This window comes from Lolium perenne, chromosome 1, assembly GCF_019359855.2.
Source record: "Lolium perenne isolate Kyuss_39 chromosome 1, Kyuss_2.0, whole genome shotgun sequence".
NCBI classification, from domain to species: domain Eukaryota; kingdom Viridiplantae; phylum Streptophyta; class Magnoliopsida; order Poales; family Poaceae; genus Lolium; species Lolium perenne.
The window spans coordinates 137,681,854-137,691,015 of record NC_067244.2 but is presented as its reverse complement, the minus strand read 5'-3'; positions in this window follow the sequence as shown (position 1 = coordinate 137,691,015).

Genomic DNA, 9,162 nt, shown 5'->3' with positions numbered 1-9,162 from the left:
CTCCCTGAGTTCGATAAACCTTGGGTGATTCACTTAAGGGAAACTTGTTGCTGTTTTACAAACCTCTGCTCTTGGAGGCCCAACACTGTCTACAGGAATAGAAGCGTGCATAGACATCAAGCTATTTTCTGGCGCCATTGCCGGGGAGGTAAGGTAAAAGGTATTCACATCCTCCGACTACTAAGCTATTTCCTAGCACTGTTGCTGGTGTGTGAGTGCTCGAAGCTATTTCCTTTAGATTCTGCAGTTATATGTTTTTGTTTCTTTTTTTTAATTTCACTAGTTAGGCTTAATGGAAAGAAACAAAAAAATAGAGATCTTTATGAAATTTATATTGAATTAGGACATGATGCTTTTGAAGAGAAAATTAAAAAACCTATGGAAGTTTGTCTGCATAATAGTCGTAGTAATGTTATTAGTATAAATTCTTTGGACACCATTATTTTTAATGCTATGGAAAAACCCAAGCTTGGGGAAGCTAGTTTATATAAAAATAATCTTTTTTGCTCCTCAGCTTTGGATGAAGTATTTTGACTGGATAATGCTTTGTCTCCAATATGTGGTAATTCGAATGATGCTTGTGATATTCCAAATCCACCTGTTGAAAGTATTCCTTTTAAAATACCTATGAAAATTGTTGAAAGGGTTATGAATGATCAGTATGTAGGGGATGGATCAGTCCATCCAAGTGTTCACTTGTCTAAACTTACAGACCTTTGTGAGTTATTTGAGATTGCAGGTTTATCAAGAGAAAATGTTATGAGGAAACTATTTCCATTGTCACTTAAGGACAAAGCAAAGGAATGGTATAGGCTGCCGGATGAACAACCATCAAATTGGAAACAGCTTGAATCTCTCTTTTACTCTAAATTTTATCCTCTTCATGAAGTGCATCTAGATAGGAATCGCATTTATAAGTTTTACCCTCATGATAGAGAAAGCATTGCTCAAGCTTGGGGAAGACTAAAAACATTAATATTCAAATGTCCTAACCATGAGCTTTCTGAGGAAATAATTGTTACTAATTTTTATGCAAGGCTTTCAAGTCATTATAAGGATTATGTAGATGCATGTTCACAGGGTTCTTTCACAAGTAAGAAGGTTGAAGCTAGATGGGATCTTCTTGAAAGAATTCAAAGCAATACTGAAGATTGGGAGAACGACAAAGGTAAAGAATCAGGTATAAACTATGAATATGAATGCATTAAGTCTTTCATTGAAACTGCTGGTTTTCAAAAGCTTAGTGATAATTATGGTCTTGATTCTCAAATTATTGTTGATTGTTGTAGAACCTTTGATTCTCATATTAATGTTCCTAAAGAAAATTGGGACGTGTATCATGAACCTTTCAAAGACACTTGCATGGAAAATGAAATTGTTGTTAATGATTGCAATAAACGTGCTCAAACTTCTAAAAATTCTATTTCTTATAAGCATGTTAATTTTTGTGAAATTAATCAAATCGAAGATGAATATTGTATCCATCATAGGAATGAAAAAACTAGAATGTGGTACAAGGCTCGAAAAGATCTTGGTGAAAAAGTTTGTGACCTCCATCCTTTTATTTGTGAACTTTGCTATGAAGTGGGTCATTTTAATTTCCAATGTTCTGGTCATGATGATAGTATTTCGAATTTAATGAGTACTTCAAGTCTATATTGTGATAACATGATCACTCCTAATCAGCATGATGAACTTACTTTATTTTTGGGGTGTGAAGAGTTATCAAGAAAAATTTCTTTGTTAGATATGAGTGATCTTGATATGAATAGTGTGTTGCATGGATGTTATCTCTATTGTGTTAATAATTGTCATGCCAACACCTACATACAAAGTGTTATAAAGGATGGGACTTTACCAAAATATGACAGGACTAATATGTGTTTTGTTCTTATTAATGAAAGAGAGGTATCCTCCCAAGTTTCTTCTATTGTTTCTAATAATAAACCAGGTTATGTGGAGAAGCTTCCTTTCAAGCCTCTCCCTCGTAAAGAGGAAAAGAAGAAGAAGAAGGGAACGAAGAACAAGAAGAAGAGGAGTAAAAGGAGAGAGGAAACGGTATCTTCTCCCAAACTTGTTGCTCCTATTACAATTGATACTTATAATTCTGAATTTGATGATTCTGAACTTGATGATGAACCTATGCCTATTATTTATATTAGTGATCATGATTGGGAAAAGCACACTTCTTTTGATATTGAAGATCTCTGGGACACTAATTCTGAAAATGATGATGTTAATAATTGCCATAGTATTATTACTATCCATGTTTCTTCCCATGATGATATAAAAAGCTCTAAGCTTGGGGATGAGGTGTTTGAAAATCCTTTTGCTACTGATGATTATATGTTTGATACATCTCCCTCTAGTAACAATGATGGTATGTTTACAGATGAGCACACTTTGGAAGATAACTATTCTATTTCTTATGATGACACTATGTCTCCAATCTTTGACAATTATTATAAAGAATATTATGACATAGGTTATAATTACAGTCATCCTCATGAAACTTGTCATAGTTATGGAGGGATTACCCAAAACCATCTCTCTAATATACAGCGTGTCTATCATATTCAAGTTCGTTATGGTGATAGTGATATTTTCAGTCCATCTACTATTGAGGATAAAATTCATTATGATTATTCTATGCCTCCAATTTATGATGATTATAATGATGGATGTGATAGTTTTACTCCCACTATTACTAATAAAATTGATTATGCTTGTGTGGAGAGTAATGATACTTTTATGCATGTGGATCATGATAAGAATGCTTTATGCGATAGCTTTATTGTTGAGTTTATCAATGATACCACTAAAAATTATTATGAGAGAAGGAGACATGGTTTTATATATCTCAATAATATTAAGTCACCTCTCTTTTTGTTGAAAATTTTGAAGTTGCACTTGCTTTGTCTTTCTATGATAGTAGCTTCATGCTTCAATAATTTGTTTTCTTACAAGATTCGTTTGCATAGAAAGTGGGTTAGACTTAAATGTGTTTGGTATTTGCTTTTTGATCCTCTCTTATATTCAACTCTCATATTTATAAGAGCATCATGAAAATTATCATGCCTAGCTAAAAGGCTTTAAAGAAAAGCGCTCTTGGGAGACAACCCATTGTTTTATTTCTGCAACTTTTGTTTTATTTTTGAGTCAAGGTACTTCCTATTACTGTAGCAATATCTATGTATCTTTATTTTATTGCATTGTTGTGCCAAGTAAAGTCTTTGATAGAAAGTTGATACTAGATTTGGATTTCTGCGCAGAAACAGATTTTTAGCTATAACAGTTTTGAGTTTTTATCTCTGTAGAAAAATCTAAAACTCTTGAAAAAATTCATGAGTAATCCTCAGATATGTACGCAAGTTTCATTCAACTGGAGCTTTTCATTCTGAGCATGTTAAGTGCCTTGAAAAAATTCGTCTTTACGGACTGTTCTGTTTTGATAGATTTTGCCTTTTATTTCACATTGCCTCTTTTACTGTGTTTGAGTGGGTTTCTTTGCTCCATTAAATTTCATTAACCTTGGGTAATATCCAGAAGTGTTGAGAATGATTGTGTCCTTGCTGAACATGTGAATTTTTTATTATGCACTAACCCTCTAATGAGATTGTTTTGAGTTTGGTGTGAAGGAAGTTTTTAAGGATCAAGAGAGGAGGATGATATAATATGATCAAGAAGAGTAAAAAGTCTAAGCTTGGGGATGCCCCCGTGGTTCATCCCTGCATATTTCAAGAAGACTCAAGCATCTAAGCTTGGGGATGCCCAAGGCATCCCCTTCATCAATAACTTATCAGGTCACCTCTAGTGAAACTATATTTTAATTCCGTCACATCTTATGTGCTTTACTTGGAGCGTCTGTGTGCTTTTATTTTCGTTTTGTTATTTTCATTCTCTGAATAAATTGGATTCTAACATGCTTGTATGAGAGAGACACACGCTCCGCTTTTTCATTTGAACACTAGTGTTCTTCGTTTTACTTTTAATGTTCATGGCAAAAGCTGAAAGCCGCTGCGTTTATTGCTATTTGGTTGGAAACATAAAATGCTTCATGTGGTAATTGGTATATTATCTTGAATAATTTGATACTTGGCACTTGTTTTGAGCTCTCAAGTAGATCATGTTTAAGCTCTTGCATCATGTAGTTTAAACCTATTAGTGGAGAACTACCGTAGAGCTTGTTGAAATTTGGTTTGCATGATTGGTCTCTCTAAGGTCTAGATATTTTCTGGTAAAAGTGTTTGAGCAACAAGGAAGACAGTGTAGAGTCTTATAATGCTTGCAATATGTTCTTATGTAAGTTTTGCTGTACCGGTTTATACTTGTGTTTGCTTCAAACAACCTTGCTAGCCAAAGCCTTGTACTGAGAGGGAATTCTTCTCGTGCATCCAGAATCTTGAGCCAAAACCTATGCCATTTGTGTCCACCATAACTACCTACTATGTGGTATTTTTCTACCATTCCAAGTAAATACTTCATGTGCTACCTTTAAACAATTCAAAACTTTATTACTCCTTATTTGTGTCAATGTTTTATAGCTCATGAGGAAGTATGTGGTGTTTTGTCTTTCAATCTTGTTGGGCAGACTTTCACCAATGGACTAGTGGCATATACATCCGCTTATCCAATAATTTTGCAAAAAGAGCTGGCAACGGGGTGCCCAGCCCCAATTAATCCACTTTCATTAATAATTCTCTTCACATGTTTTGCCCTGATTCATTAGTAAGCAACTTAATTTTGCAAATAGACACTCCTCCATGGTATGTGAAATGTTGGAAGGCACCCGAGGATTCGGTTAGCCATGGCTTGTGAAAGCAAAAGGTTGGGAGGAGTATCATCTATAAATAAAACTAAAATACATGTGTAAACAAAAAAGAAGAGGGATGATCTAGCTTGCTGGTAGAGATAACGTCCTTCATGGGAGCCGCTCTTTGAAAGTCTGTTTGACAAGGGGGTTAGAGTGCCCACTATCATTCGTTGACAACAACAAACACCTCTCAAAACTTTATTTTTATGCTCTCTTTATGATTTCAAAATTTGAAAAGCTCTAGCACATGATTTAATCCCTGCTTCCCTCTGCGAAGGGCCTTTCTTTTACTTTATGTTGAGTCAGTTTACCTACTTCTTTCTATCTTATAAGCAAACAGTTGTGTCAACTGTGTGCATTGATTCTTACATGCTTGCTTATTGCACTCATCGTATTACTTTGTGTTGACAATTATCCATGAGATATGCATGTTAAAAGTTTAAGGCAATTGCTGAAACTTAAATCTTCCTTTGTGTTGCTTCAAGACCTTTTATTAAGAATCTATTTCTTTATGAGTTAACTCTTATGCAAGACTTTTTGATGCTTGTCTTGAAAGTACTATTCATGAAAAGTTTTTGTTATATGATTCAGTTGTTTACTCATTATCTTTTTGTTAGCAAACTATAGACCATTGCTTTGGGTCACTTCATTCATCTCATATGCTTTACAATAGTATTGATCAAGATTATGTTGGTAGCATGTCACTTCATAAATTATTCTTTTTATTGTTTACCTACTCGAGGGCGAGTAGGAACTAAGCTTGGCGATGCTTGATACGTCTCCAACGTATCTATAATTTCTTATGTTCCATGCTAGTTTGATGACAATACCTACATGTTTTATTCATACTTTATATCATTTTTATGCATTTTCTGGGACTAACCTATTAACAAGATGCTGAAGCGCCAGTTCCTGTTTTCTGCTGTTTTTGGTTTCAGAAATTCTACACAGGAAATATTCTCGTAATTGGACCCCACGAAGACAGAAGTCAATATTTTGCCGAGACGGACCCAGAGAGCCAGGGAAGGGCCAGAGGGGGGCCAAGGGGCCCCACACCATAGGGCGGCGCGGCTAGGCCCACTGCCGCGCCCAGGTGTGGGGAGCCCACCCCCTGGCTCCTCCGACGCTGCCGCTTCGCCTATATATTCTCCCAGAAGTAAAAACCCTAAGGGCCCCGGTCTTCCTCCACGAAAAGTTACGTAGCCGCCGCCATCGCGAAGTAAAGTTTCGGGGGACAGAAGTCTCTATTCCGGCACGCCGCCGGGATGGGGAAGTGCCCCCGGAAGCCATCTCCATCGACTCCATCACCATCTTCATCGCCGTTGTTGTCTCCCATGATGAGGAGGGAGTAGTTCTCCCCCGAGGCTGAGGGCTCTACCGGTAGCTATGTGGTTCATCTCTCTCTCCCATGGCGTGATCTTTTTGTGATCATGAGCTTTGTAATCTAGTTGAATATGTAGATGATACTCTTGTCTATTATGCACTCTAGAGGTTACTTTAATATGAACTCCGGAGTCACTCTCCACGGTGTGATGGTGACAGTGTGCGCATCGTGTGTGATTCCTTTATGACGCTGTGGAGCTTGTTTACTCCGGCTTGAGGTGTGCTTTTGCAGCCCTACACAATGAATGGTGTTTGTTATCCAACAAGAGAGTGTTTGAGAGTAGCATTTATTTATTCAATCATGTGATCATTGTTGAGAGTGTCCACTAGTGAAAGTGTGATCCCTAGGCCTTGTTTCTAAGCATTGAAACACCGTTTCCAACAAGTTATGCTACATGTTCGCTTGCTGCCATTTTTATTTCAGATTGCAATTACTACTTATAATCATCCATATTACTTGTATTTCACTATCTCTTCGCCGAACTAGTGCACCTATACATCTGACAAGTGTATTAGGTGTGTTGGGGACACAAGAGACTTCTTGTATCTTAATTGCAGGGTTGTTTGAGAGGGATATCTTTGATCTCTACCTCCCTGAGTTCGATAAACCTTGGGTGATTCACTTAAGGGAAACTTGCTGCTGTTCTACAAACCTTTGCTCTTGGAGGCCCAACACTGTCTATAGGAATAGAAGCGTGCGTAGACATCACTCTTCCACAAAGCGATAATGAGAATAATTTCCTCTTCACTTTGTCCATAGTAATACCTGCACACTTGAACAACTCGCATAATTCATGTATAAAAAGCAAATGATCGCCCGGATGGACAGTTCCATCTCCTGAATAGCAGTTATTCATAACACGTTCCACAATTTTCATACGTATTTTAAAAGGATCAACTTGAGCTTGCGGCGATTTGCCCACTACCATAGCAGCGGTAGGAACAAACCCAAATAAGGAGTCCAAAGAAGATGACTCCATCGCTGAAATAAATCAGCAAGCAGAAAAACGGGAAATGCACTTTGGCTCATATGAGCATATGCTCACATTATGTGAATCCACATTTTAAAGTGTTAAAAAATTCTAAACTAAATTTTTACATGTACATCTAGAAAAAACATTTTTCTATGGCTCATGTAAAAAAGACAAATTTTGATGCTCTAAAACGACTACGTATAGGCCATTTTTTTTCTTTTTTGTACACACCACACAAAATGTTGTTTTTCCGCAAAAACTTGTGAACTAACATAGAATGTCACGATATATACCAAAAATTTTATATCAGCTTTTTTCTTACATTTTTAAAATTGTTTTTTATTATTTTTTATAATGAGTGCATATGCACGCGTGTGCCAAAACGCCACCTCCGCAGAAAAACAACACTTGCAGTAAAATTACCTTTACCGATTCCGCTCTTCAATAGAGCTTCACTCCCCGGCAACGGCGCCAGAAAATAGTATTGATGACCCACAAGTATACGGGGTGTATCGTAGTACTTTCGATAAATAAGAGTGTCGAACCCAACGAGGAGCGGAAGGTGTTGATGAGCAGTTTCAAAGAAGGATTCTCTGTAAACACTAGCAAACGTGGTTTCAGGGGTATTTGATATTTCAAATAAATAAAATGCGAGTAAATAAAAGGCGGCAATAATAACTGCAGCAAGTGGCCCAATCTTTTTTAGCACAAAGGACAAGCCGGTTGTTCTACTTATATCGACCAAACGTTCCTGAGGACACACGTGAGGTTTTATATCAAGTGCTTTCGCGTTGCATCCGTGAATAATCTCTGTTGGTATGGTAAGTGTTGTGTGGGTGAACCTATGCAAATGCACTACCCTTACTAGGATAATACATACTTGTGATTAAACCCCTTGCAAGCATCCGCAACTACAAGAAGGTAATTAAGATAAAATCTAACCACAACCTTAAACTCTGAGATCCTACGCTCCCTCATGTAATGGTTTCCTAACGGGGGTTCAGGTTTCTGTCGCTCCGGCAACCCCGCAATTAGTAGCCAAATACATGATGCATTCCCCTAGGTCCATAAAGGCGAAGTATGATATAGTCGACATTCACATGATACCACTAAAAGAATAACACCACATCTTAAATATCATATCAATACATATTACTCACATAGCTCCACTACTAACACAAGACTTCTCCATGTCCTCAAGAACTAAACGAACTACTCACGGGACAACATATGGAACATGATCAGTGGTTATATATTGATGAATAACAATCTGAACATAAACCTTAATCCGATGGTTTCACTCAATAGCATCAAATATAACAAGTAATCAATACCGGGAGAGTTTCCCCTTCGAAATATGCGAGGTACAACCCAAATAGTTACAGCGGGACGAGGTGGAGACGGCGGTGATGTTGGTACTGGTGGTGGAGATGATGAGGATGATGAGCACGATGAAGTCCAGCTCGATGGCGGTGGCGGTGGCGATGGCGATGATTGTCCCCTCTGGGAGGGAATTTCCCCCATCAGATTCCTATCTGCCGGAGAGCTTTTCTCTCTCTGGTGTTCTCCGCCTCGTAGCTGCGGCGAAATATTTCTGCGAGGTGCCCCCGATCCTAGGTTTTCGTGGCGATGATATACACGAAAGAGCGGCGTCAGATGTGGGCCAGGGCGGCCATACATGCCCCAGGCGCGGCCAGGGTAGGGCCCGCGCCTGGCATTGTATTGCCCAATGGTGGCCCCCTTCAGGTCGTCCTTCTGGCTATCTCCATCATCTGGGAAAATAAGATCTTCGTGAAAGTTTCTGGAATTTTCTGATCTTCCGAAGTATGGTACCCTGATGACCACTTTTTCAGCAGAATTCCAGCTCAGGGAGCAAATCCAGTGAAAATCATCAAACATGCAAAAAATAGATAAAATAACATAAGTATCATGTCTAAATATGAAATATATCAATAAATAACAGTAGATTATAATACAAATAGTGATGCAAAT